General features: G+C 35.1%; 1 long non-coding RNA gene across 1 annotated transcript in view; it reads left to right on the top strand.

The window, feature by feature from the left end:
• Positions 1-26,768, top strand: part of LOC148830024 (uncharacterized) — a 108,738-nt gene that overhangs the window by 72,517 nt on the left and 9,453 nt on the right. The window contains exon 4 of the long non-coding RNA XR_016091298.1: positions 26,018-26,083. This is a non-coding gene — a long non-coding RNA (uncharacterized LOC148830024). The remainder of the gene's footprint in view (positions 1-26,017; positions 26,084-26,768) is intronic.

Genomic DNA, 26,768 nt, shown 5'->3' with positions numbered 1-26,768 from the left:
GGGGTTTTGCTACATAGTCAATACATATTATTTAATGATTGGTGCAGTTGCTTTTCTATTGTAGGCTTAACAATTATCTATTATATGCAAAAAAGATCTAAGCACAATGTTCCATTTTTCTGAGGTTTATATCACTAATAGAATAGGTTCTTCATAAAGCCTTTCTAGTCTTGCAGCAGAATTGACAAATTTGTGGTAGTCTGCTTGGTCTACAGTCATTCCAAGGAACATAGTTCTCCGTGCTCTGTAATTTTGGTTGTTGTTGACCACTTCTCAAAGTTGGCTCACTTTGTCATCCTGCCAAAGTTGCCTTCCACTTTTCAGATGGCGGATATCTTTCCCAGGGAAGTCTTCTGAATTCATTGATTTCCATCTGACATTACCTTCAACTGAGGTCTCCAGTTTGTCTCTAGATTCTGGTGGGATTTCTGAAAACGACAGGATCAAAGTCAACTAATACTTGGGATACCGAAAAAAAGATTACTCTGGACAGTAATGGTCAGGTGGAGTGTCAACAAGGACTTGGACATCAATCTGTGCTGCTCTGTTTCAGGATTCCAAGAAGACTGGGATCTGCTTTTACCCTGGACAAAGTTCTTAAGAAACATTATTGTTAATTCCTCCACAGGGACATCTCCTTTCCAATGCTTATTAGCATATAATCCTCCTCTACTGACCATTGACAGATGTCCCTCTAGCCAATAACACAGCTAGGAATCTCCAGGTCATCTGGGAGGGCCCCCCAGAATCTGGTGAAGGCCACTTGAGGTCCAAAGAATTTTGCAAACCATCATAGACTTAATTCACCTTCTTTGGTTCTCTAGTAAAAGGTGTAGGTATTCACAAAACATCTCTGTCTACACATTCCGTCAAGGAAGCTGACTCTGAGTTTTATCAGCCACTTCAGGATCACTGAACGGAATAATCCTGTCACATATCCTTTAGCCCTTTCTCAGTATTTCAGACTTTGCCTTTCTTCAACATTCCATATTTCACTCTTGAAACTAGTTTAGCCGACTCTCACCTACTTCTGCTGAAACTGTTTCTCCTCCATTTGAAGGGTTGCTGGTGCATTCTGGATTCCTGCCAGGTCCACTGAAATTACATGATATGGGTGGAAATCTACACCATCTGCTCACAATTAAGAATCACTTACCACTGGATATTTAAGACCTGTTCCAACACCACCCTCCTGCTTAGTCTTAAAGCTTTGTCTCTGTCTTGATGTTCCTCTGGATTTCCTAAGTTCTTGGTTTATTTTTGTTTTTGACTTGAGAACCTAAAAATGCAGGGATACGAAGTTAAATAATTGGACCCTAACTAAATGTGGACCAGATAGCTTCACAAATTATCAGGCTAGAATTGCAGGCTGTATGGGAGACTGTTCATATGAGTATGAGGCTTACTTCAAGCGAGAGTTCCAAATTATAAAAAGACAGTATGAATATAGAAGAAGTGAAAAGGCAACAAGACATGAAGTAGTAGGTTTCAGCTTTAAAAAACATCTTCACGTCTATTCCTGTACTCTTACTCTCCTTATTTGTACTCGGGTTTCGCCCCAACAAGATAACAATGTGCTTCTGTCATTCTGTTTGTTCAGACACAATTTAATAAGTTTTTGTTATGACCAGCACCCCCCCCCCCCCAGGGAATGGAGGCAGACACTGTAGGGGTTATGGACCCAAGAGCTGGGTGTCACAGTCCAGGGGGAGCCCGGGATGCAGGCAGGTGGACTGGACACAGAGAAGGGAAGTGCAGGGATGGGGAAGGGCTACTTGGATGCAGAGTTGTTCTTTGTACAGACGGCAAAACATGGCACAGGGGTCCAGCCTCCAAGGCCTGGCAGAATACTCAGTGTCGGGGCTATCCCTCTGGAGGGCACCAGGAGCCAGGCTGATTCAAGGAACATGCCCTCAGAGAAGTTTTCTTCAGATACCAGCCAGGTATGTGCTGTCAGACTGCTCTCTTGGAGTGCAGTCCTCCAGAAAAGCACCTGGCTCCAGTAGGGATGGACAATTCAGGCACAACCTGGACTGGGTTAAAGGAGTCATCCGATGAAGGTGGGTCCAAAGTGGAATCCCATTCTCTGGTCCCCTCTTAGGAGCACAGCTGTCCAGGGAGAGCCCAGACTAAACAGGAGAAAAGAATGCCAGGAATAGGAAGTGCTCCACAGAGACACTAGAAGGTGGCTCAGGAGGTAAATTGCTGCAATGGCAATGCTGGAGTGCCGAGGAGAGACTGAGCAGGGTATAAATATACTCAGAGCAAATGCTGCCGTAAAGATCTCACAACAGCCAGGTGCTCTGCATAAGCTGTCTCCATGGTGATCAGGGCAGAGCAGAGGCAGGGCCACCAAAGAGCAATTGTTATCTCTGTCTCTGACTGTCAGGTGACTTCTTAATTCTGATGCTATGCAGCTTTCAGGACATCCACTCATTTCACTCCAGAGTGGATGTTAAACAGCTTTTACATCAGCAAAGAGACTGATGTGCAGAGGGTGCTTTAAGGTGTACAGCAGTGAATTCCCTCAGTGCATCTGTGCATCTGTGTGCAGAAATCCATGATAGTTCTCAGCTGCAAGTCCCTGCAGGAAGAGTGATGTCTGCAGCTGTGGCTTCTGAGATGAGAAGTTCCTTGCTGGCTTTCCTATCCTTTTTTGAGGGAGAGAATTGTCTGGGTAAAGGAGTCACATTCATAGGGGCTGTGTAAAAACATGAATTTATTACTTGAAATTATAAAGAAAATGGGTGCTGTTTGTGGTTTGCTGCTATACCACCATCTTAACCAGGCACCATTAGAAGCTTGTTGAATATTTTTAAACTATATTACAGATTACCAATTTTCACAGAATCCAATTTAAAGAGGAATAAAAAAAGTTGCTTTTACTTAAAGTGTTTTTTCTGAAAGCCAGTGAGGTTAATAATGATTTTCTATTTCATTAAGAGGTTTTGTAATGTTTGAATGTAGCGATACAGCTTGTGAGCAGGTTGTGAAGAGAGGGCTGCTGCAAGAGTGCAGGAAGTCTCCAGCTGTTCTGTGTGAGTGCGCCCTCCAGCCCCTCGACTTTCCCCTCCCACAGCCCTCTCCTTGCTTGGGTCTTGCTCTCAGTCAGAAAGCAAGCAGCTGCTGCCGCTGATTTCACTTAAAATAGTGTCAGTGTTTAGTCTGGCACTCAGCTGTAGGATAGATTGGCAGCTGGGTCAAACAAAGTCACTTTCTTGGCTCCTTTCCCAGCAAGCTTCTGCTAGTTATAAGGTAGTAACGTGGGCTAGGACCCTTTCTTCCTCTTCACTCAGGTTTTTTAAAAACATTTCTCTTACCCCCTGCCACACCATCCCGGTTTTTTAACCTGATTCCCCAGCAGCAAAACAGAAAATTAAAATTTGGAGTCTGAACTGCAACTTATACAAAATTGGTGTGTTTTGGTCTTGAAAGTTGACACCTCCAGGCTTTCAGCATGTTGCAGATACTGTACCTTTCTGTAACAGAGCAGGGGTTTGTACTGGATTGATAACCAAAGGGATTGGGATAGGTGAGTTGCTCTTTTTATTTTTTTTTATTAGCACATAGAAAAAAACTGATTTCCTGAGCAACACAAGAGGCAGACAGAATATAGGTAAGTCTTTATACTAAGTCCTCTTATGTTTAGCTCATTGCCGCATGTCTTGGAGAATTTGGTTCTGTCAAAGGTTCAATGACTGGGATTTCTTTATTGTTTGCTGAAAAGAGAAGAAAGAAAACATAACGTTTCGGCTGTGGAGCCTTCTTCAGGTGTGAGAAGGACCTCACACCTGAAGAAGGCTCCACAGCCAAAACATTGTGTTTTCTTTCTTCTCTTTTTAGCATAGAATAAACCTATTACTTGTTACTTTGCAGCCTACGCATGCTGACGCAGCTAGTGGGATTGTGGGATTCATTTACTTTATTGCTAAGAAAATATTATTTCAAATAAAATGCTGGATTAAACTATGTAGTCTGATTGAACGAAAAAGTCATAATTTTATTTCTTTTTCCCTTCTTTGGCTAAATAGTGAAGTAAATGTCAGACGAAATTTGAAATGTGCAGTCACTAAAGAGGTATAGCTTGTGTGACTGACACACATGAACTTTTCAAACTACAGTTAGATGTATTTTCCCAGAGTTATCTTTCCTTTTGTCAAACCTTCTATAATGCAAAGGCATTTAGACATGATAAAAACATATTTAAAAATTGCTATGATGTGCTAAAATAGAGCTGTTTCTACTTAAATAAGTGTTTAGGATAGGTTCATCTGATATTGCATTGATACAGCCTGTTGATCCACATTTTTTCATACTGCTTAAGGCAATGTTCAATTAGTGGAGAGGCCCCTTGCACATGAAGTTGGCTCAAGGCCAAAGTTAACTTCCCCTTCAGCAAGCCTTATAAAAAAACCCGTAGCACTTCATCAGACATCAGACAAAATCATGCCTGAAAGCTGCCAAAACCAGTTTTGTAGGCTTATCATAAAGAGAAACACTCCACATTCAAAGTTAATATTTCAACCAATTTTACTTTCCCTTCTAAGAAAGTGGTGTTGCTTCAGTAATATATAATAAGACTCACATAGCTAGTCTTCTTTCGACTTCTTCTGCAGCAGGTGGTTAACATTGAAATGTATGAGACAGATGTTCCCTAATTAAAAAATCCACAGTAGTGTTTCATTCTTTGATCTAAAAGGAATATAGTGCCTTTCACTTTCTTGGATTCAAAATACTTTATAAGTTACAAACCAATAAAAATTATAAGTAAGCTTGTATTTATTGCACAACATATCAATTGGTCTGCATAACAGGTCTTTAAGAGTTGCTAAAATTTTTCAGTGCAGTACTTCAGGTACAATTTCTTGCAAAAACATACTATGATACATTTGGCATACTATGATCTCTGGCAGTACCTTCAAAGGCTGCTGTAATGATATGATGGTGTGAATGTACTAACTACAATTAAAAATTAGATCAGTGTATTAGGAGTACTATTTTGGCTACTAGTAATCATACATGCAGAACAATTAGATATGTACACCAGAGATTCAAAGAATAATATATACAGTTTTATTAATACAATGATAAAATTGATCATTAAACCATCCATCCATTTTCTAATCACTTCTTACAATTTAGGGTCATGAGGGATCTGGAGCCTATCCCGGCAAACAATGGGCAGAAGGCAGAATATACTCTGGATGAAAAGCCAATTTCACAGTGATGCCTAACATCATACTGATGAACATGTCCAAAAAATTTCAATTGTCATTTCTTCTGACCATGAGACATAGTTCCAACTGTCATTCAGGTATAGTTCAGAAAATCTGGGTCACTGCTTTTTGTCGCTGGCTCTCAGAAGAGACCTCTTCCTTACGATGCATGCGTAAATGTGACACTCGTACTGTAGGTAACAGTGAATGTTAGTTTTTGGAGACTGAAGACGTCAGATTATGTTAGAGATCTCCAAACGTTGCCTTTAGATTTACAGTTTCCATACTTGCATCCCCTTCCTGGCAGGATAGCTATTATATCAGAAGCTTTATTTTTTTCAATAATGGAATCTTTTAGATTCTTTTATAACTAACCCCCAAATTGGGGAGGTCAATGACCATTCGCTTGCAGTCTAGGGAGCGCTATCTGACCTTAACTTGATGGTGCTACTACTACTGTAGATATCTTTATTGTGTGTTACCTCCTTTTGTACAGGAAACCTTCAGAGACCTTTAAATAGTTCAGGAGGCTTCCATTCCATTGCACTTCCAAAGAGCACACTGTTACTGCTGATTTGGATTTTTCTTTTTAGAAAAAAAAACTCTACTTTAAGGAATAAGTATGAGGTATGAGTAAAAGTAGTCCTTGTGTTTTCAGTTAATAATGACAGATGTGACATTGCTCTGTGCAATGCTTTTATAAATATAACATTATTACAGACGTTACTCTGACCACGGAGAGTGAGGATCTTGGTTTTACATCTTATCCAAAGGACGATGCACAGTATTTTTACACAGTATAGTGTCCCCATTGATTTACTGGGATTTTAGGACTCCCACAGACTCCTACTGGTCCCACTAACACCTCTTCCAGCAGCAGCCAGTCATGGCTCACCCACTGATCTTCAGTGGAGTTCCAGTAGTAAGTTGCAGGGTGATACAGTTGCAGGGTGGTATGACTGCAACTTGATCTATGGTGCACAGTTTTCCCTTTCTTCACTATCCTAGACTCTGAAGTATCCACTCCATCACCTCCTTCACTCATCACCAGTCCTGCATCTGGCTGATCCTCTTTGGCCAAAGACACTTTTCTATAATCAACCATGGTTTCCCTGACAAAGCAGTAGCTAGGTTTGCTGTTTTTTATACCTCTCTCTTCAAGACCACATATCTTTTGGTCTACAAAATCTAAGACATAGGAAAATCTTTCCATTCATCCATTGTGGTGTCTATAAACCTTGCTGTTCAGCAGTGCACTACTTCCTCATTGGGCCTTACAAACAAGCTCCTCATGCAGCCTACCTGTCCAGGACCCGTGGTGCACTTCAGTATAGCCTTTTCTATCTCTTCCTCAAGACCTCAAGACACATTGAATTTCATAGACCCGTTCACTAGCATAATGCATCTCTGGCAATGAGATCCCTTGCAGAACCTAGATAGAAACAGTTCTCCCCAACTTGTCTCATTAGCCTCTTAAGACACTAATGCAGGTAATGTTATACTGTCTGAGCAGAAAGGGTAGTTCTTGTTTGATTATTGCATCACTACAAAGTGGTGATGTAGCACTGTGTAGAGCTACTGTTAATAGTACTTAAATTGCATTGGTTTATATAAGTCTACACATGCATAACAGGTGTGACTATTTATTTCTGCATTTGTGTTAATATAGATACAAATTAAGATTAATATGGACAACTGGGAAGTTAAATACACATACAACACATACAATAACTTAAAATAATTTTTCATTTGACTAGTCATGTGGTCAGGATGAGAATAGAAGCTCATAGGAAATCCATGTTTGCTGCAGGCTGTGTTGGTGGATCAGTAGGTGACACATTCCTTCTGGGCCAGAATTTCTAAGTCAACACTAAAGTATATTGACCAGGGACACTGTATTGTAGGAGGTGCAGTATGTCACATGAAAAGCTAAACCAGCTAAATCATTGAAAGAGATGAGGTGTAATACTTGGTGTCATGATTCAATTCACTCCAAGCTTGTAAAATTTGGCATCTTTAAAGTTCTCCATTTATTCAAGTGGTAAAAACATACTCCTCCACCTGATGTAAAATGGCTTCCACATATTACCCAGATGTATGCTACACTTCAGTGATGGATGAAGTAGATCCCCCATATACAGTATATAAAGGTATATGTAAAGAAAATACTTATATGTAACATCGAGGAACAAATGTTTAAGTCATAAAATGTACATACAGTATATGCCAACCTTGCCTCTGAAAATGTAGGTTATAGGGATTAACTTTTTATCTGCCTAAAATTGCCTTTTTGCATTTGCTTTAGTTTATCTGCTTAAAACCTAAAATGGTTTATCCCTTGTTTTCAAAGCATCTTTGAGTAGATACAATTCTGTGGATGTGCAATAATTAGTCTATAAAGTAATGGTTTTGAGTAGCACATTTTTGCAGTGCAAAAAGTACTTATAATTTGGTGAAATACATTTCTTATTCCTAGCAGTTCACTCTGGAGTATAAGCATATCTTTCAAACTTATGTTTCAGGAAGAGGCTCTGGGAAGAAGCAGCTTTCTGATAATGGGTGAATGGATGTTTATGATTGAGTGGTTTGTTTCAGTATTTGTCCACACAGTACCAAACACTGCACCAGATAGAATAAATGCAGTGTTCACTTCAGTCAGGTGTGGCAACTATAGACCTCCTTTAATTTAAACTTGATTTCTTGTGTAAACTTGTCAATAGTGATATAGAAGCTAGAGTAGAGTGAGTCTTTACTATCCCCAAGAGGCAATTAGTTTTACACCAGAAGACAATTTAAAGAAATAAAACCCACACAAACAAATGATACACATACTGTATATGTGCACAAAACAATCTGTTGACCAAGATTATGACCACAGGTATAAATGAGAGTCCATCAACAATAGTCATTTTTAAGGCATGTTTTCACATTTCTGGCAAATGATTTATCAGCCCGAGCCAGTTTAGGGAGCAAACCTTGCAACTCACTCATCCAGAAAGGGTATCCAAGATCAATACAAAATTCATGAGCTTTGTGTAACCTTCTGATATTCCTTGATTAACCGTCTCCATAAAAACTTAACATAGATCTGTATGCATGTAGGGAACTATATCCATAACTATAGCAATGTTTATGAAAAAAAATCTTTGTTGAATAAACTGCTTTATAATAATGTTTTGGAAACATTTAGCAAATACAGTATATTTACGTTCACTTAAGGTACATTAAGTTCTTAATAAAATAAGGGATAAACAAAGGAGTCGGCAATAAGAAGAAAAGAATTAGAAAGGAATTAGCATTCAAGAGCATTATTCTTTTCTTCTGTGAGTAGAGAGAGAGAGAGGTGCCATGGGGTCAAGAAAGTTAATGCACTTCTGCGAGGTGACCTTTTTAAAGGAAGGTTTTTGGCAGCAGCAGTAGAGAATAGGGATTACAGAGCAGAGACTGGGGGTCAGTGCAGACATGTTACTAGAATTTGTTTTTACTGAATGTGAAATATACTTTTTTTATAACTGCTGCTGAAAGTCATTTAAAAAAAAGATCTTTATTACAGAGTTGATCTTTTCTTACATTCCTGGTTTGAGTAAGATGATTCCTAAATGTAATTGCAAAGGTTAGACCTTACCAATATGTGACACTTCATGTAAATGAATTTGAGAAGGATATTCATTGCGCATGGGTGATTAGTATACTGGAGTTCATTACCTTTACGTTTATTAGCAATTGGAATCTGAAATTTCCTCACCAGTTGTAAAGTGTACCAATTCTCAGCAATGATTCCAACACCACAAATTTGTTTTAGTTTTATTAATGAATGATTACATACAGTAAGTCCTGAAAAGTACTTGATGCTTTTGTCTTCAATAGAATATCATTCTTTGCCACTCAAGACTCAATTTAAGGCAAAATTTACTTTAATGTGTTTGTACAGGCAAAGCATGTCAAACCTTACTTAGTACTGCTTCATGGTTGAATCAGGAAGCATTTTCAGAGCGTGCCAAAAGTGTTTTTTTGTCAGTTGAAGAATTAATTTAATAGAGAACTTGGATGATTTAAAGTTTGTGTGCAAGTCATGCGTCCTGTCATATGTTTGCAATTGAGTAATTACGATGAACTCACTGACTCTATATGGTGTGTTACTAGGCCAAGTGCTCATACTGTAAACAGGCTACAGAAATACATTTTTTTCAGTATTTTTTTTGCTTCTTCAAAGGAAGCATTATTTGTGTGCCACTCAATTGAGCTGAAGGCAGTTTGACTGTTTGAGTTCAGTTTTGAAACAGTAGAAGGAATCCTTCAGTCACAGAGATCTCAGTAGGAAGTACATTTTCTTTTAAAAACAGGTTTTTGTTTCTTTTCTTTTTATTTCCTTATGAAAATATATTCCGTTACATATATCCATTTTCAGAAACTGTGATGAACTGAACTCTCATGGTGCAAGGCTGGTCTATTGCCTAAATGGCACCATGGGAAATACCTTCTGTTATCAGTATTAAAAGCAGTTCCAGTTAGTTTCAAGTTGTGTCCTCTGATTATGGTTTGACCATTGATTCTGAAGAAGTCTATTGGGTCGATGACCTTAAGGAATTTGAATACGTTTATTAGGTCTTTGTAAAGACTATACTAAAGACTTCTCTGCTTCAGTTCCTTCAAACTCAGAAATAGGTTGAATCTAGAACAGCAATATCTTATTTGTAACATTTGACCACCATTTTACACAATATTCTGTGTGGTATTGCTACTACTGTACAATTTTAACATATAATAATTCTATGCTTTGCAATCATATTGTTTCCTCACTTTATTTAGAGACGATATTCACATTATCTAGACAAACACTTACTGTAAGTCAGTCTTCAGTATCTATTGTATATAGTCTCTTCCACCTCAGCTTTTCCCACTTTGTGCTTTTGTTACCTGCATGTACTATAACACTCTGCATTTCTCTATGTTAAATGTCACATGGTAGGTATTTTTAAACAGGTTTTGAATATTATTTAAATCTTGTTTTATCTAAATCTTTTAATTTTATTTACTGTGTTTGCTGTGATGTTTTACATTTGAACTAAACTAAGTATAAGAATTATTTAAAAAAATGTAACAGCTAACTTTGTTTTGGTTTGGTTTTGTTTGGTTTGTTATTGCTGATGGAAATTTTGAAAACTTCACTTAATGTTTTTCCATTGGTTCCTGAGAATTATGATATGACTTCACAGACCTGTGGAATCACTAACTAATACAAATTGCTTTATGCCCTATGGACTAATCACTTTCCCTCTTTTCAATGTTCACTAGTGTCCTGTTAATCATAAATCTGGTAAGAAAAACATTATTTGGCAATGCTTTACTATAATAATTATAGAATGGTGTACCATGGAAATATGGTTTGAATTTTTTACCCTTGGGGAATCATTAGAATATCTCTCCTTTTTCAAGTGTTTTTCAGAAATTACAGATTTTCTGAGTTGACTATTTTAATTATCTTGACATTTTATTTGAATTCATTTCAAAACATTATTTAGTACAATGGCTATTATGTCAATTTACATTTCTTATCTACTTAAAAAAATAATTAAGTTTTTTAATTTGGTTTTGCTCTGGTTTACTGTATCTTTTTGTCTTTAGCTATAATTGAGCAGGAATGAGAAATCAGCTCACCAGTTCCATTTCTTATTTTAACTCCTCTGCATGTGAGCAGCTAAGCTCCTCAAAGCTATGCTTCAGCGCTTATGTGGAATGATGAAGCAGGTTTGTGACACAGCAGGACACCTGACACTTGGAATATTTAGCATCTTATATTTGAATACTATCATTTATACATATACCTCTCCAATTAATACTACCCATTACTGCACGTATGTTTTCGAATGAGTGAAACACAGTTCTGTTTCATTCACAATAGAGTAGATCTGAAAGGAGCATAAATTTAAACTGAAGTGTAAAAGAGGTGCTAAGAGTTGGAAAATTAGAGTTTAAAATAGCTCAATTATTATGTATATTGACTTTGTACAGCTGTAGTATTTTTTCTTTGAGATCTCAGTCTTTTTATGGACATAAAATCTTATTTTAACAATATATTATTGTTTAAAGACTCTGTACTAGTTTTTTATGTATCAACATAGTTTTTCCTTGCTGCCACCTAGTGTATATATGACATAGTACCTCTCATCTATGATTAAACCACAGCCAAAGTAGAACTATTTGTGAATAAAAGTATTGACCTCTTTTTTATTGTTTCATTAATTTTATGATGATCAGAGGAACTTGCTTAAGACAATTCATCTGTAACCAAGTTATTGTTAAAATGATAACAGCTTTAACAGAATTGTTTTAAGTATAAAAAAATGCCTTTATCTGCAAATTTCCAATCAAAGGGATGAAAATGAAAAAGTAACAAAACCTTTATATTTATAATTTTATATTTGAATAATGAAATTTGAAGTAAATATTTTGTTTAAGCTTAGAGAAGTATTACTTGTAGATGAGAGTCAAGGCTATACTGAGATTTGTTGTATTTTTAGCTGGTAATTTATAATATAATCGCACCTTCATTGAATAGTAATTGTTTTTTTAAGGGATGCAAGAATACCCATCCTGTTATTATGTAAATAATGAGAGAGCTGAGAGGACTGAGCTGAGAAAGATTTAAGAATGATTCTTTCTTAACAATTTGTAAATTGGTTTTGAAAATGACTGCTTGCATAGGTGCAATATAATTTCCACTAAAGAAAGATTAAGTGTCTCCATTCATGAGAAGGATGTTTGTGTTATAGAGGTATAGTCATACAATGATTAACCTTCTTGTTTAAGAAACAAAACTTTTTAAAGTTTTCTCCATTTCATCATGTTTAATACAACATTTTGTGAAAACTTTAAATATTAAGCAAAGAAACATTATTGCATTTGGAATGCATGTCCTTTACACTCCATTCATTAAAATCTGATAATACTTTATTAAAAATAAAATTTGTATTGAATGCTTTTATTTACTGATGTTTATTGAAAGAATAAATAGAAATATACACAAAAATTACATTTAGCCATAAGAATTTTCTGAATGACATGAAGAATTTGTAGTACTGAATTTTCTTAAATATTATTAAATAGGATTTTGATAATTTATTAGGTAATCTCTGGTTGCATCACATTACACATTGATAATTTCTAACAAGCAGGCTACAGTATGTCTTGGAAAAAAAGTGGAAGACAAGGACATACACTCTGCTGTGGTTCTTGCAAAGAGTGCCAAAAGTCTTTCTCTGGTTGTGTTACTCATATTTTACAGTACTTGCAATGTTCCAGCTTTATATCTTTCTGCATGTCACAGCCATTGTGACATACAATTTCCTACACTGCAGCTGGGCATTTTACCTCGGTAGTTTCACTTCAGTGGGCTAATCCTATAACATATTAAGATACTGCATGCTTTGTCCTGAATTATCTCAGAAAACTAGCAACAAGATATCACATTATTTTCTTTTTGCTAAATTTCTCTCCTGTTTTATGTTAAGATGTTGTAAATTCCATAAAACTGAAAAAAGAGAAAATTGTTAAATAAATCTCATTGTATATTACATGCAATGTGTATTTAAGGAAAGAAAGAGAATAACGTTTCTTTCTATACTGCCAAAGAAGAGTTTTTTTGTGCAAAACATCCTTTAAAAATATTTCAATTGTTCAAACCTGGTATACACAAAGAAAGTCTTTGCTTTTCTAAAATATTTTTGTATGCTGCAGTCCTGCACGAGTTTATAGCATGGACACATTTTATTAATCTGACTAATTAAAAGGGCGTACAGTACATTTCAGTAGTTAAATCATAAGTTAGTCTATAGAATCTATAGCTACTGGACTTGTTGAGCTGTCTGCATGTCTTGTATTTACATGTGTACACTGAACTGGACAGTTTACCTTGTGTCATTCCAATCCAGAATTTTTGGTCATTTGTATTGCTCTAGTAAACAGCTATTGTGAGTTTTATTTATTTAAAATGAGTGCTTGATAGATTAAAAAAAAAAATCAGAAAAAGCTTAAAACCAGGGTGAATACGTTCAGTCAGGATTCACATAAAGTGATTTATATATGTATGTTGTTAGGATTTTATAGATTCTTACTGATCTATCCTTAAAACAATCAAGTGTGCTATGCTGTATTTTAACACATATATACTATACTATACACTATACTGTATTTTTTAAAATGAAGATTCTTTCCTTTGCATGGGTAATAGTGTTTTTTTTTCTAAGAATTGCTGAAGAATCTCAGAAATTGATGCAGTACTGCACTACACTATAAAGTGTGCCTTCTCAATTTTGACTTTTCAGTTTTCTAATGATCATAAATTCAAGATGCAATTAAAATCTTGTCACAGAGTGTTTCATCATATTGTAAAATCTAATTTTATTTAATTGCAATGGGATATCTTCTTTGCAGTACACCTATGAATGTTCATTTTTTGACTGGTATGGCCTGTTATTCTTAATTAAAGGTTGGAAGTAAAAACAATTTGACAGATACCAAGTAACACTGTAAAAAGCACTTATGTTTTTCACAATTCTTAATAATCTAAAACAATTTCAAACAAAGCCTCCAAAAGCTTCTTTCATTGGTTATTAATTGCACGTTTAGAACTTTTTAAATTTGTCTTTAAATGTATAATTCACCTTCTTTTAAGAGTATTCAGAGCACATACTGTATACAGTACATGGTCACAAAGACTGTCCTTTATTATGATACATTGTCAGATTAATTACTTATGTCCAAAAAATATTGTTTATGTGTGTTGTAATGAATTCATAAGTACTTAAGGAAATTGGTTTCACAGTGTTAATTGTTTTTATGAATAAATAATCAACAGGAGATTGATTGCTACCCACGAATCTTCTCTGAAATGCCGGATTTGCATTTCTGTGACTTCCTCTGTGTGTGGACGACAGTTTCAATAGGTGTTAGGTAGGTGAAATAAAAACAGATTCACCAGCTACATAACAGTTAAACTGTCTGACCAATATTATTGTGTATTTAAGGACTTTTGCTGTACTGTCATGTAGGCAGGAAACAATACAAATTAATACTGGAATTCATATTCATTTGTGGCAGAAAGACTTGCACAACCTCCATTCTTCTGGGCAGGACACATTCAAGACTTTGCAAACTCAACAGTGCATGCAGTACTCACTTTAATTAATTACAGTACTTTTACTTAATTACAGTAATTAAGACAGAGGCTTCCCAGATAAGCCATAAAAAACTTGGACACACAGGTGTAGATTAGACGAGAAAGGAACAGGAAGCATCTGGTGAGAGGAATATTTTTTGTTTGTCGCTCATTGTTTAATTTGTTCAGTTTAAGGTAAAAATAAATCAGCTATTGGTCCTGAACCCTGTGAGTGTTTGCCCTTTGGGGGGTTTGGAAGGATTTTTCCCAGGGTTCTTTTTCAGAATTGTTTTCTTACTGTTTATTGCCTCTTCAGGAGCCACAGGTTTTGTGTGAAGCAGGTAGACAGTCACAAGTAATCACATTATTATTTACTGTGATAGCTAATATGGAACTGTAAGGTTTATACTGCTGTATTACATTTAAAATCTGATCAGTATAGAAGATGTTATTTTATTTATTTAACATCTGGTTCACAGAATGATTGCCTTTCTGAATGGAGCTCTCCTGGGCGTGTTCATCTGTGAAAGAGGTCTGTTGGTTGAACATCTTGAGTCCAAGATCTGTGGGCTTGCTGACCCAGGTTGCTGACTTGTGTAGCAACTCAGATTTGTAGACTTGCAGGAGCTAGTAGACATATATAAAGACCTACAGGGATATTGTTTACCCTTCAGGGGCAGGGAGACAGGGGTCTTTGGACCAGAGAGGCAGATAGTGGGTGACTGTAGTCTGCAGCCACAGGGAAGGGAGTGCATTCTCTACAGGCCTTACAGGAGATGGATATGGGCACTGATGCCTGAAGGAAGATGGCAGAACTGATAGAGCTCAAATCCCAGTAGAAGGGAGGTGGTCATAGTGGAAAATCCGTTATTAGACCTATAGACAGAGAAATGTGCACAAGTGATGGAGAATTGCATATGGCGTCTTGCCTGCTTGATACCCAGGTTGCAAATCTCCAACTTTGAGTGGACAGACTCCTAGACCAGAAGTAGGTTGGATACAGTTGCTATTGTACAAATTAGAACAAATGGCAAATGAAAACATAGGCTAACAATTTTACAAGACACATTTTAAGCATTTACTGTAGCTGGTAAACTAAGGAGTAAAATGTCTACAGTATTCTTCTCTGGAATTATGCTGTGCCACATGCAAGCCTATGGGATCTAAAGGAAATAAGTAGATTTAACAAACAGCTAAAACACCGGTGAAGAAAAGACGGGTTTAAGTTATGGGGCATTGGGGGTCCTGGAATAGGTGGGATCTCTACAAGCCGGTGCACTTGGCCTGCAGAGGGGTAGCTGTGTATTGGGGAAGCATACAGTGCTTTGCAAAAGTACTGTATTAAGATCTTTACAGTTTTCCCATTTTGTTGCTCTAAAACTTACAATCATAACACTTTGAAGTAGCAATTCATATTTGTTCTGTACACTACCTATTCCACACATTTAAAATAAAAAACAAAAAGAAAGAAGTAATATGAATCTTGATTGCCTAATTATTCAAACACTTTGTGTGTCAAGTCTAAATTAAATTAGGTGCACAAAAATACTGTCATGAGCCTCATGATGGTTCTTATGATTTCAGGTCAGGTAGTGAATTTCAAGCAAAGACTCAAACAAGAACACAAAGGAGCATTCAAAGCAAGTCAGGGATAAAGTTTTTTATCAAAAGCACAGATCAGGAGAAGGGCACAAAAATGATCCAAGTCTTTGAATATCCATGAATGAGCACAGTTAGTAGACTTGTCTGTAATTGCAGCCAAAGGTGCTTTCACTAAATATTGAGTTTATGGGTCTGAATACTTATGCAATCAACATGCTCCAGTTTATCTTTAGTTTTTGCTGACATTTAATACTGATTATGCTATATCGAGAAGTCTTCAGTTTGCAAGTTTTGAACACATTGAGTTTAAAACATTATATTCACTGTATACAACTGTTGTAATTTCATAAAGTGACTGTACTGTATGTACCGTATGGGGTACTGTATGGATTATGTGAGCTGTACTTCAATTAGATAAATGGGGGTAGAGAGCTCACAACATGGTAATTCTAGTGAAATCATAAACGCCCTGGGAAACGTCATGAAGACATTTAAAAAACATTTAATCTGTTCATAAATAATTATGCTTCATTTCAAGAAGCACAAGGAATAAAGTGCCAGGTTTTGATACATTGGACCTATGAGACAGTAGTAACTGAATCATGAAAAAGGCGAGGATGAACGGTACAAATATAAAATTAAGTACACATTCAGAAAGATAGACAGAACAGAAGAGGTAATCATATGGGCACATACATGTATGAAAAATTTCCTGCAAAACAGAAAAAATTGAAGCAAGAGGGTATGGGAACTTTTGAATCTGTATGGGTTAGGTAATCTTGAAAATAAAAATTCAAAAGGCTTTTTAGTAGGTGTAGCTACAGATCACCCAATTCATGTATGGGCAGAAGTGTACGATGATAGTGGAACAGCGTGTTGAAGAGATGACATTATATGACTACTACTCTATTGTATTACTACTAAAATACAGTAGATGATTTCAACTTGAGAATTTGTCATTTGAAAATAAGATGATTCCTTCTTAGCTCAGTTTGCAAAAGTACCAACTAGGTAAGATAATGTTATTGACCTGATCTTTTCAAACAACCAGGATATAATTAAGATAATAGATTTAATAGAACTACTGGGAGATTACAGACCTAATATGGTAAGTTTTGATGAATGCTTGAAATCTCAAACTTTTGATGTATATTCAAAAAGCTAAAAAATCAAGGTTTATAATTTTAGAAAAATGGAAAATGAAGAAATGAGGCAGAACTTACAAACAGTGAACTAGAAGGCAGTAGAAGAATAAATAATACTTCAAAAACATAAAATATAAAACAAATTCAGTCCTAAAATAGTAAAATCCAAGTCCAGACAAAAATGTCCTAAATATTCCTTACTAAATATTGTTAAATGGAAGGAAGAGATCACTCTACAGAGTGAAAGGGTCCAGGATGCAAGGACAGAAAAAGAGTGTATAGAGTTGGATATGCAGCTGAGAGAGGGTAACAGAAAAGTTACAGTGCCAAGAGGGAAACAGAAAAGAACATTTTAATACAATCAAAAAATAATATGAAGCACCTTTTCAGTACTAGAACTGTAAAGTATGAGTAAACAGTTTACAAGATATAAATTAATATATAATAACTTGTTGATTAATAACAGAATACATTAAGGATATATTCAACATAGTGAAGGTTACAGACCAGAGGCACATCCAACCCACCTTGTACTTAGTATTTAATTGATCCAGGGATCTCATCCAGCCATTTTCTTGGAAGAAGCCAGGATATTGGCCTGTTGCGTGCTGTCCTCCCACAGCCCTTTGGCAAATAACGTGCTTCCAGCTCTGCCTTATTGTAGGGGATATTTGTTTGTCTTGTTTATCCAAATGGCCAGGTGGACAATCCCTCAAACCAAGTCAGACATATCAAAAAAGTTCTTTCTTTATCACAGTTACTTTAGTGGGTTTTGTCTGTATCTTATGAAATATATTCTATTTAATATATTTCCATTTGAAAAATTGCAATCTCTCACAATACAGTATGTGCATGCAAATGCAGACAGACAAAACCCCCTAAAATAGAAATTAATTATAATGCTCTGTATTTAATTATATAATTTATACAGTTAATGTAATATAAATTATACAATTTAATTTAAATGGTGAAATCACTTTACATGTGTGGTGACCCACTTCATTCACCACTAAAGTAAGACAGCCACCTTGGTAGAGCATACCAACAACCCTACTACAGAACAATTCAGGTTGAAAAATGAGAATTTGTTTCACACAATTTAATAGTTTAAAGGGAGTACAGAGAACTTTTAGATCAAACTGTAAAAGCCCTGAATTTTAGCTAGAGTTTCAGGCTTAATTCTCCTACTCTTTCGAATAGTGTCATGAGATCTTTAATGATCGGGTAGATTTTAGATGTGTCATCCAAAGCATGGCTTCACTCATAGCAGTATCTTCAATTACCATACATAGGCATTGATATAGGAATTGCACCAGAGACATAAGAGAAGCAATTACTGCTCCACAGACTTCACTTACTGCAGCAATTAGGTTCCTTAATTTCTGCCATCCCAGTACGGATGAGGTTTAGACTTTGAAATCTGGCAAGATCAGACTACAAGGTATTTATAAAGAGGAAAGTAGTTCTGATTAAATCTATTGCTGTTTAATTAGTTTCTATTTAATTTCTATTAACATAGATTTGTCTCACAGAGGCATGTTACCTTAACCTGTTCTTAATATCTAGTGTTTTTACTCTCCATGGACATTGTGCAAGACTTCTCTTTGAACTCGACCTCAATGCTTTTTTAAATATCAGAAATGATCCTTAAAGAACGAGAAATGTGATCCAGAAGACCCTTGGTTCGCACTATAACTTGCTTTAGTATCATCAATAAGTGATTAATAATTAGCACTTAAAAATAATGATGTTCAGATATCATGAAAATACTTCAAAATAGATACAATAAGTTCAGATAAGTTCAAAAGAAACGTTACAGTGCTGATGTTCAAATCTCAATCAATTGGTTTTCGTGGTTTGTGAGGAATAACAGGAAAAGAAAAACAGACTTTTTGTATTAATTTTTAGCAATGGAAGAATGACTGACTAGAAACTACTGTATCTTATATAAAAATAAAATCACCTGTCCTCATCTTGTAAGGATTTGCCTACATACTGCAGTGCATAAATTGTGTATACTACACATTGCTATGTATCAATGTTATCTTTATACAACTTTAGTTTACTAAATTGTTTTCCTTTAGTTTTTGTTTGCATGATACTTGTTCTGTTGTTACAGTTTATTCTAGTTTTGTGTTCTATTATGATGATACATAATATAACATCAATGTTGAAAACCATGTTAACATAAAAACTTAAATAATGAATAATTTACTCCACTATATGTGGTCTCCTGTAAATAAGTGCTTATTATACTTGTATTTGTTTACACATATTTAAATTGCCAAATGCCCTGGAGAGAAATCATATTTCAAAGCTTATGTACGACAGCTGTTTTTGCATTAATATGTACGAGAGTCTTTCTTTAGTGGTGAAAAATAGTTAAAATTTCTTATTATACTCGTCCTAACATATTGTATTTTGTAAGGTAATATAAGAAATTGCCTGAATATCTTAAATATCTAGCTAGACAGTTAACACTTGAGCATGCTTGTGCAGAAATTACTTGTCTATAATTGTTAGTCAACCCTGTCCATATCAATGCATTAAACAGAAATGATGCCGCATTCAGAGGTGCTCAAAATAAAAAACTGCATTTTAACAAAGCTCAAAAATTCACAGAAGTCAATGTGGGGTCAGCATTATTTGCTGTGTATGCACAAGCCACCTGATTTCTGGAAGAGAACAGAGAAACACTTTTCTATACATTCCTTTTCTAACCAAATTTAACTCACTCTCTCACCTGCCTGCTCCAGCTCACATGAATCCTGAGGATAAGCTGTAGGTACCTTCATCATCTACCCCTCTTGTCAGCCAGTAGAAGGAAGACTTGACTGGTTTTCATCTTTTGCCATTGTAACTGCAAAAGAGCCCACAATAACTGGTGTCCTTCAGCTTTATAGAACAGGAATTGTCTGCTCCACACTCAACAGTTCAAATGACAGGTCGTAGTACTTCATATTATATCCTCTTGTATTTCTTTGGCATGTAGACGCTCATCCTAATGCATTAGCAGAGTTCACTGTGGTATTAAGTGAATTCTGGTAAATCAAACTCAAACAAATTTACCCTTCCCAGTCAGCGGGAGTGCAGGGACCAATGTAGTATTTCCTTTGGGTCCATATCAGTAATTGGAAACGGCTTGAAATTGAACCAGTGATGACTCACACAATATGCCTTTTTCGCCAGCTTAGCCACTGAGGACCTGTATAATTAGTAATCATGGAAATAGTGCTGGAGCTGGAAATAAAACACAGAATGATTCTGATTTTGTCCAGTAAGCCTCAGCTAAAAATGAGTAAAATCATATTATAATTCTTTTGCTCATTTTCTTGTCAGAGAAACACTAATTACAAAAAAAAACAGTTTTTACTGTATTAAATTTTGCATAAACCTCAATGTATGGTTTATAAGCCTTAAGACACATACATATATACATTAATAAATGTATTAGAAATGCAAACATGAAAATTGGAACCAATAGTATTTGTTGCATGTTTATTATCTCTTAGTATATATAGTATACTTATGTTCTTAGTATATACTGTATAGAAGTGTCATTCAGATAACACCTTTTTAGGATTATAGCATATTTTGAGAGGAAGTTATCACTGTGAATTATTGAATGGAATGTGAATATTAATTAGCCCAAACGATCTCACAATGCTGAAGAGCAGAGCGAAATATATATGATATACCAGATGAGCACTTTTCTAATCCATTGTCATGAAACAAAAAGAATATGGATGCTTCCGTGTTGGGTATGAAAGTATTCATGTACAAGTAATTAAATGCATACAGTATGTGCCTTTGTACCATGAAATGTATATCTTTTTATTAAATGTTGGGCTCCAGAGAAAAGTTTAGGACTAATTTAATGGGCTCATTTGAGTGTTACAGAAGTCACGATTCTCTCAGATTTCTGCTGAAGTTACTTAGCACTTAGCCATTTAGAAGTTTTTTTTGTTTTTATTCAGATTGTCTTTATTATCTGTATGTTCAAAATTTTCATATTTAAGATAAACTAATGATCAACTAAAAATGACAGAAAAAAAGAGAGAAAGAAAAAGAGATGGTTTATGCGGCAATTTTAAAGAAACTGAGAACTATATGACTATATGAAAATTATATGACCTGCTTTTATTCACAGTTAATGGACTTAGTCTTTTTACAGAGAGGAGAAGATGGCTGGGAGGTTGAGGGGTGAGTTAGGTTTAAATAGATTTTCTAGTTTGTTTCGAGTTTTAACTCCCAGTTAGTGCATTTTCAGTCAGAGATGCTTCATACAGTATCTCTCTCGGCTCCACAAGGAATGAAATGGTCAGCACTGCATGCTGTGCTCCAGTTCACTCCTAGTATGTATCCCTGGCATCATACCTTAGCAGGTTGTACTGTATACAGTATGTAGTCAAAAGTAGTTCAAATACATTGAACTCAGAATTTTTAAGAATGGTTTTCTTACTGTATCATAACTTAAACATCTATTATAACTTCTGATTTTTATTTTTAAAACTGTAAATTTATATCTAGTAAGATATTTAAATATTATAATGGCATTTTGTTATTTCAATTATTATTACATATTTTTAAATTAGTTATTAAGTATAAATATAACTGCAGTCAAACCTATAGCTAAGCACTGGTGTATTAGAAAGGCATTTTGGAGAAGCATGAATTAGTAATGTGTCTTTTAACTTCATAGGTTTCTTGAAGAGTCTTAGAAAAGCAATTAGAAATACAGTAATTATGAACATGGTTGGAGTAATTTCATTTACAGAACGTAAAAGGAGCAGAGGTTAATTCCGCATGATAAAAATATATATTAACATATTATGCATACATTATATACAGTAGTCTGTCTTAGTCCTTAGTGGTATCCTTGAGCTCTAAGTGTGCCATGCATATTGTAACAGAAAAGACGTCTGTACTACTCCTTCCATATCATCCTCTTCAGTCCAATGGTGTAGAACAAATACATTTCTCCTACTACTCATCTTTCTGAAAGATAGGGATGATCAGTATCTCCCAAAGACTTGGAATTACCTGCTTGTAATGACTTAAAAAACTGAATTTATGTCCTTTGTAGCTGATAATCACTGATAGGTTTGATCATTCTGAAAACACTATGAATAATACACTGGAAACACACTGTGTATTTCTTAAAAACTGGTGCACTGTGCAACCCTGGGCACAGTCTTGCTCTTCCAACTCCTCTTAGTCATGGACCAATATTGCCTTTGTAACAAAAAATTGATATTGGCATACAGTAAAGACTGCCTAGACCTGAATACTTTGATTATAATTGGAAAGAAAAGTGAATTTAAATAGACACAATACGCATATCATTATACAACTATTTTATTTCCTTTTAGAAAAGTGAGCTGTAGAATTAACTTTTTGTCAAAGGCAACATCACAGTTTATTTTTTACCACCTATCCTGTCTCCTGTATCTGTTTCTTAAGAAAGAGATAAAGCATTTTATACTGTTATGTGGTTGATATCAAGAGAGAGATATACCTTGTTTCTTCCCCACAAACAGAAAAAAATATGTTTGTTATGTTAATGTTTCAATCTGCTGTGGTATTTATTCACTTTTTCTTTGCCAGCAGTTTACCCTTGAAAACAGCCAAATACAGCCTACAAATATAGCCATTATCAAGAACATCACTTGAGCGATTAAATGCACTTTGTAGAAGCATTTAAAATATGAGAGCTATGCTGCCTGAAATGGTCTCATACACAAAGTTATTAAGTGTTGTCTTGTGGAGAGAAAGCAGGCAAGAGAAACTTTTCCTTCTTACGTAGATCTCTGGCTAGCACTGTGAGCTGAAGAATTGGGTGTGTTTTCAACTAAAGATGCAGACTAGGCAGTTTAAAACATTTGCTGCTGGAGCTGGAAAAAGGAGAAGTTTTCTGTTTTTCTTTTCATCATGAAAAGAAGCCAGTGTTTGGAGTGAAAACGAAGCATGCAATATAAGCATCAGATTTACTTTGGACGACTCTACACATTCCTATTCATCATTACATTAGGCAACGCAATTCCATTTCTTCTTGATGGGTAGGAAAAGTGGGCAGCCTGCCAGGTGTATGTTGCCATGACTCCCAACAACCCTCCCCCCCTGAAGGTGATGTATTTTTGAGCAGGCTGAGCTTAGGTTCTGAACTAGACAATAGATGCCTTCGCAATGTCAGCAGAATGGTTTATGGGAATACACTCCGCTTGTTGGCAGGGAATCATGTGACCTTACTGCTGAGATTTTGTAATGGTGCCAAGAGAGAGAGAGAAAGAGAGAGAGACTTGGAAAGCAATGCTTGTGAAAGACTTTAATTTTTTTCCTTGCATTGCTTAGAAAATGGCGGATCATACAGCGCTGACTTTACCCCGACTCAGCAAGCAACTGAGCTCTGAAACACCACTTCGCCTTTTATTTTGGCTTTTTTGGCAAGGCACCAGGATTCTGCCCCTTTTCACGCCTGACAAGTCCTGCTGCTTATCTACAAGTAAAAGAGGAAGGTTAGAAAGAATATTTAACCTCTAAGACAAAAAAGTAAATAAAAACAGCAATCTGGGTATTCTTGCTCTTGCTAATCTATAACTTGATTCCATACAGTCTTCTCCGAGCTGAAGAACAAAAGTTTGCAAGTGTCTCATGGCACAGGCATTCCTGTTGGGCAACTAGGGCGACTGAAGTGAACATGAGCTCATCGCAGCAAACTGAAGTAAACTGGCACCCTGCCTTGCTCACCCCCTTGCTTCAGCAGAGTTGCTGCTCCTCACATATGACAAAATCAGAGAAGTCTTGGTAAAGTTCGTCCGCTTCTCCCAACACCTCTACGGTGCATGGAGTTGTGATGAGGACTGGTGCAGCTTTGCGCAGTGATTTGTGCTCAGAATTTTGACTAGATATTTTTTTGCTAAGAAATAAAGGGGTAATCAAACTGGTTCCATCCTGGGATTCACTGGAGCCTACAGCAAAGCAAATCAAAGTGGCTGTGAGCGACTATAACCTTGAAACTGAAATTTTTCAATATATGTAAATATATGCTTTCAATAACCAAAAACAAATAACAAAGAACCATAGCAAAAAATACTGTGTGGGCCAAAAACACAGTCGGGGGCAACTGAAACAACGCAGAAATCGACATGAGCCTGACTTTTCGCATTTTTCTCCCTCCCAACACAGTTTTTTTTTATTTGAGCTTCAAGCAGAACTTTTTTTTTTAAAAAAACACCTTTTTGTTGGCATTGATTATAACTTTCAAAATATGTCTCACAAGGGCTGAAAATGTTTCAGTGATTCCAGGTATATATCCTGCTTTATTTTTATTATCCTTAAATAGTAATAATTCATTACATTACATAATAATAACTGTTCACGTCTTTATAAAATATGTTCCTTAAGTTTCTTGTCTAAACATTTGCTGCAGTATTGATAATAACCTTGCCATGTTTGCTAAATGGAGAAAATTAACTTGTTGCTTCTGTAAGTGAAGAGATTTTTATTTGTCTTGTGTGGAGTAACAAATCCTTTTTTATGCAATCTTGTCAAATTTTTTACTTATGTGACTCAAGTTTTGTTACAGTTTTCTTCAATCACATTACATAGAAAACTAAAGTTTGTTGTGTATATTTTTATTAATGTGTATATTTTATGGTTCAAACATCTGGTATCTAATCCTTTTCCTTATAAGCAATTGAATGAAAGACAAAACAGTAATTTTGCATCTAATACAATCAAACATACATTATTAAATAGTGTTGAATCAGTTCCCTTTGGAAATAATTTTAGTTGCTAGTTCTTGATTTAATGAAAATGATTCTGAAATAAGTTACTCTATGATCTGCATTTAAACATTATCTTTATAAATCTCCAATATGGTTCTTTTTTTGTCTCTTTTAAGAGGTAATATTTTAAATCAAACCGATTTATTTAATTTTGTTTTTTTTTTCTTATTTAAACTTTTAGGCCATACCAGGTCAATGTCTTTATTTTCAAAATGAGCTTTATGTCTCTCATAACTTTCAGATGATGTTGCATTGCAATTTCTTTGCATTCTTCCTTTTATTACTTTGGAAGTATAAGTGACAGAAGATAAGACCTCTGACCTAATTTTATTTTATTTTAATAGAATAATTAGAGTTTATCAGTGCTTCATAAATTTAGTTTTTCTCTTTCCTGCCACTTAGGAACAGAGATTAAAATCAAATTATGTGTTACTTTATTCTAATTGAATAAATATGATTTTCTAACATGAAGTAATAATTCTTGTCACACTTTATGAAGTTGTCATTTATGTAAGTATGAACAGGATGTAGACATTACAGGTTAAACTTGACCAAGTTCAGTAATGATGTTCCTACAGCTGATACGGTGTTGTAAAAGTGTTTTACAGAAAATATCTTCCCAAAAATATTTTTTACTGGTTGAGTTGATATTTTATGTAGCAAGTTTACCTCTCCAAAGAACTGTATTTGTAACTATGAACTGAGATGTTAAAACATTGGAATATCACAGTATAAAAGTCAGTTTATGTTTCGAAATCATGGATCTTAGAACCACTGAAAACCAAATATTACTGTATGTAAAACTAAATAATAAAACTTTTCTGTAAAGTGTATGCAAGTCTATTAATAGCATAGTGAAATAATGTAGAAATGTACCTAAAGAAATAACTTTTTTTTATTGTGTGCAAGTGGATTATGTAGCTTTATTTAGCAAACCTGAAAACCTACTGTACAGTATTTTTTGTAGTTTTAGACCAAAAGCAAAAAGACATTTTCTTAGATACAATTGACCATAATTATGCAATTTTGTACACATTTTATACAATTTAAAAGTAAATGATCATTGTTTGAAGTGTTCTTTCCTCAAAGATTTAAATTTTATTGTTTCAGTAAGAATAAAAAAAACAGTATGAAACACAGATGGCCCAACAATACCAAGGAAACTCAGGACTAAAGGTAAATCTCCTCACAGTCTGAGAACATTTTGTAACACTTCATGTCATGTTTTGTGAAAAGAGAATGTCTTAGTTGCAATATTCTGTGACTTCCTATATTGTTCTGAAAATGTACATCATGACCAATTTGGGTCAAATCACATTAATCTCAAAATACTACAAAATTAGAGACAAGTGGATAAGCATCAAAGAAAGTGATTTTTTGAGAGTTAGTCATAGTTTTTTTTTCATTTGAAAGGGAATACTTTCCATATGTAACATAGGAAAAAAATGCATGCGAACCAAAGGAATTAATTTAAAATGTTTATTGTTTTAGAATGCAGTGAAGAATGATACTGTATATAGTTATTTTACCTTAAAACTGAGAAAAGACTTCCTCTCTAAAGTTTTTCTTTGTGTATTTTACATACATTTTAATATATAATTTAAGTTACATTTTTTAAATTGCAATGTGTCTTTTTGAGATAGATGCAGTAGATGGTGAGAAAAAAATAGGACAGAAAAATATTTCAAGGTATCTGAGATATAACAGTAAAACTAACCATTAAAAATGTGCTGAAACATTCACTGTTTTAAATTTCATACAAATAAAGAAAATGATAGAAACAGTCATTAAGTTTAGAAGGTCTCTTTAGTATTTAAATGAGATGCCTGTTAGCTTTTAAAATGTCATTTAAACTATTTTA

The sequence above is a fragment of the Atractosteus spatula genome, chromosome 7 (genome assembly GCF_055471065.1).
Source record: "Atractosteus spatula isolate fAtrSpa1 chromosome 7, fAtrSpa1.hap1, whole genome shotgun sequence".
Lineage (NCBI taxonomy): Eukaryota > Metazoa > Chordata > Actinopteri > Semionotiformes > Lepisosteidae > Atractosteus > Atractosteus spatula.
The sequence above is the reverse complement of the archived record's forward strand: the minus strand, read 5'-3'. Positions and strand labels throughout refer to the sequence as shown.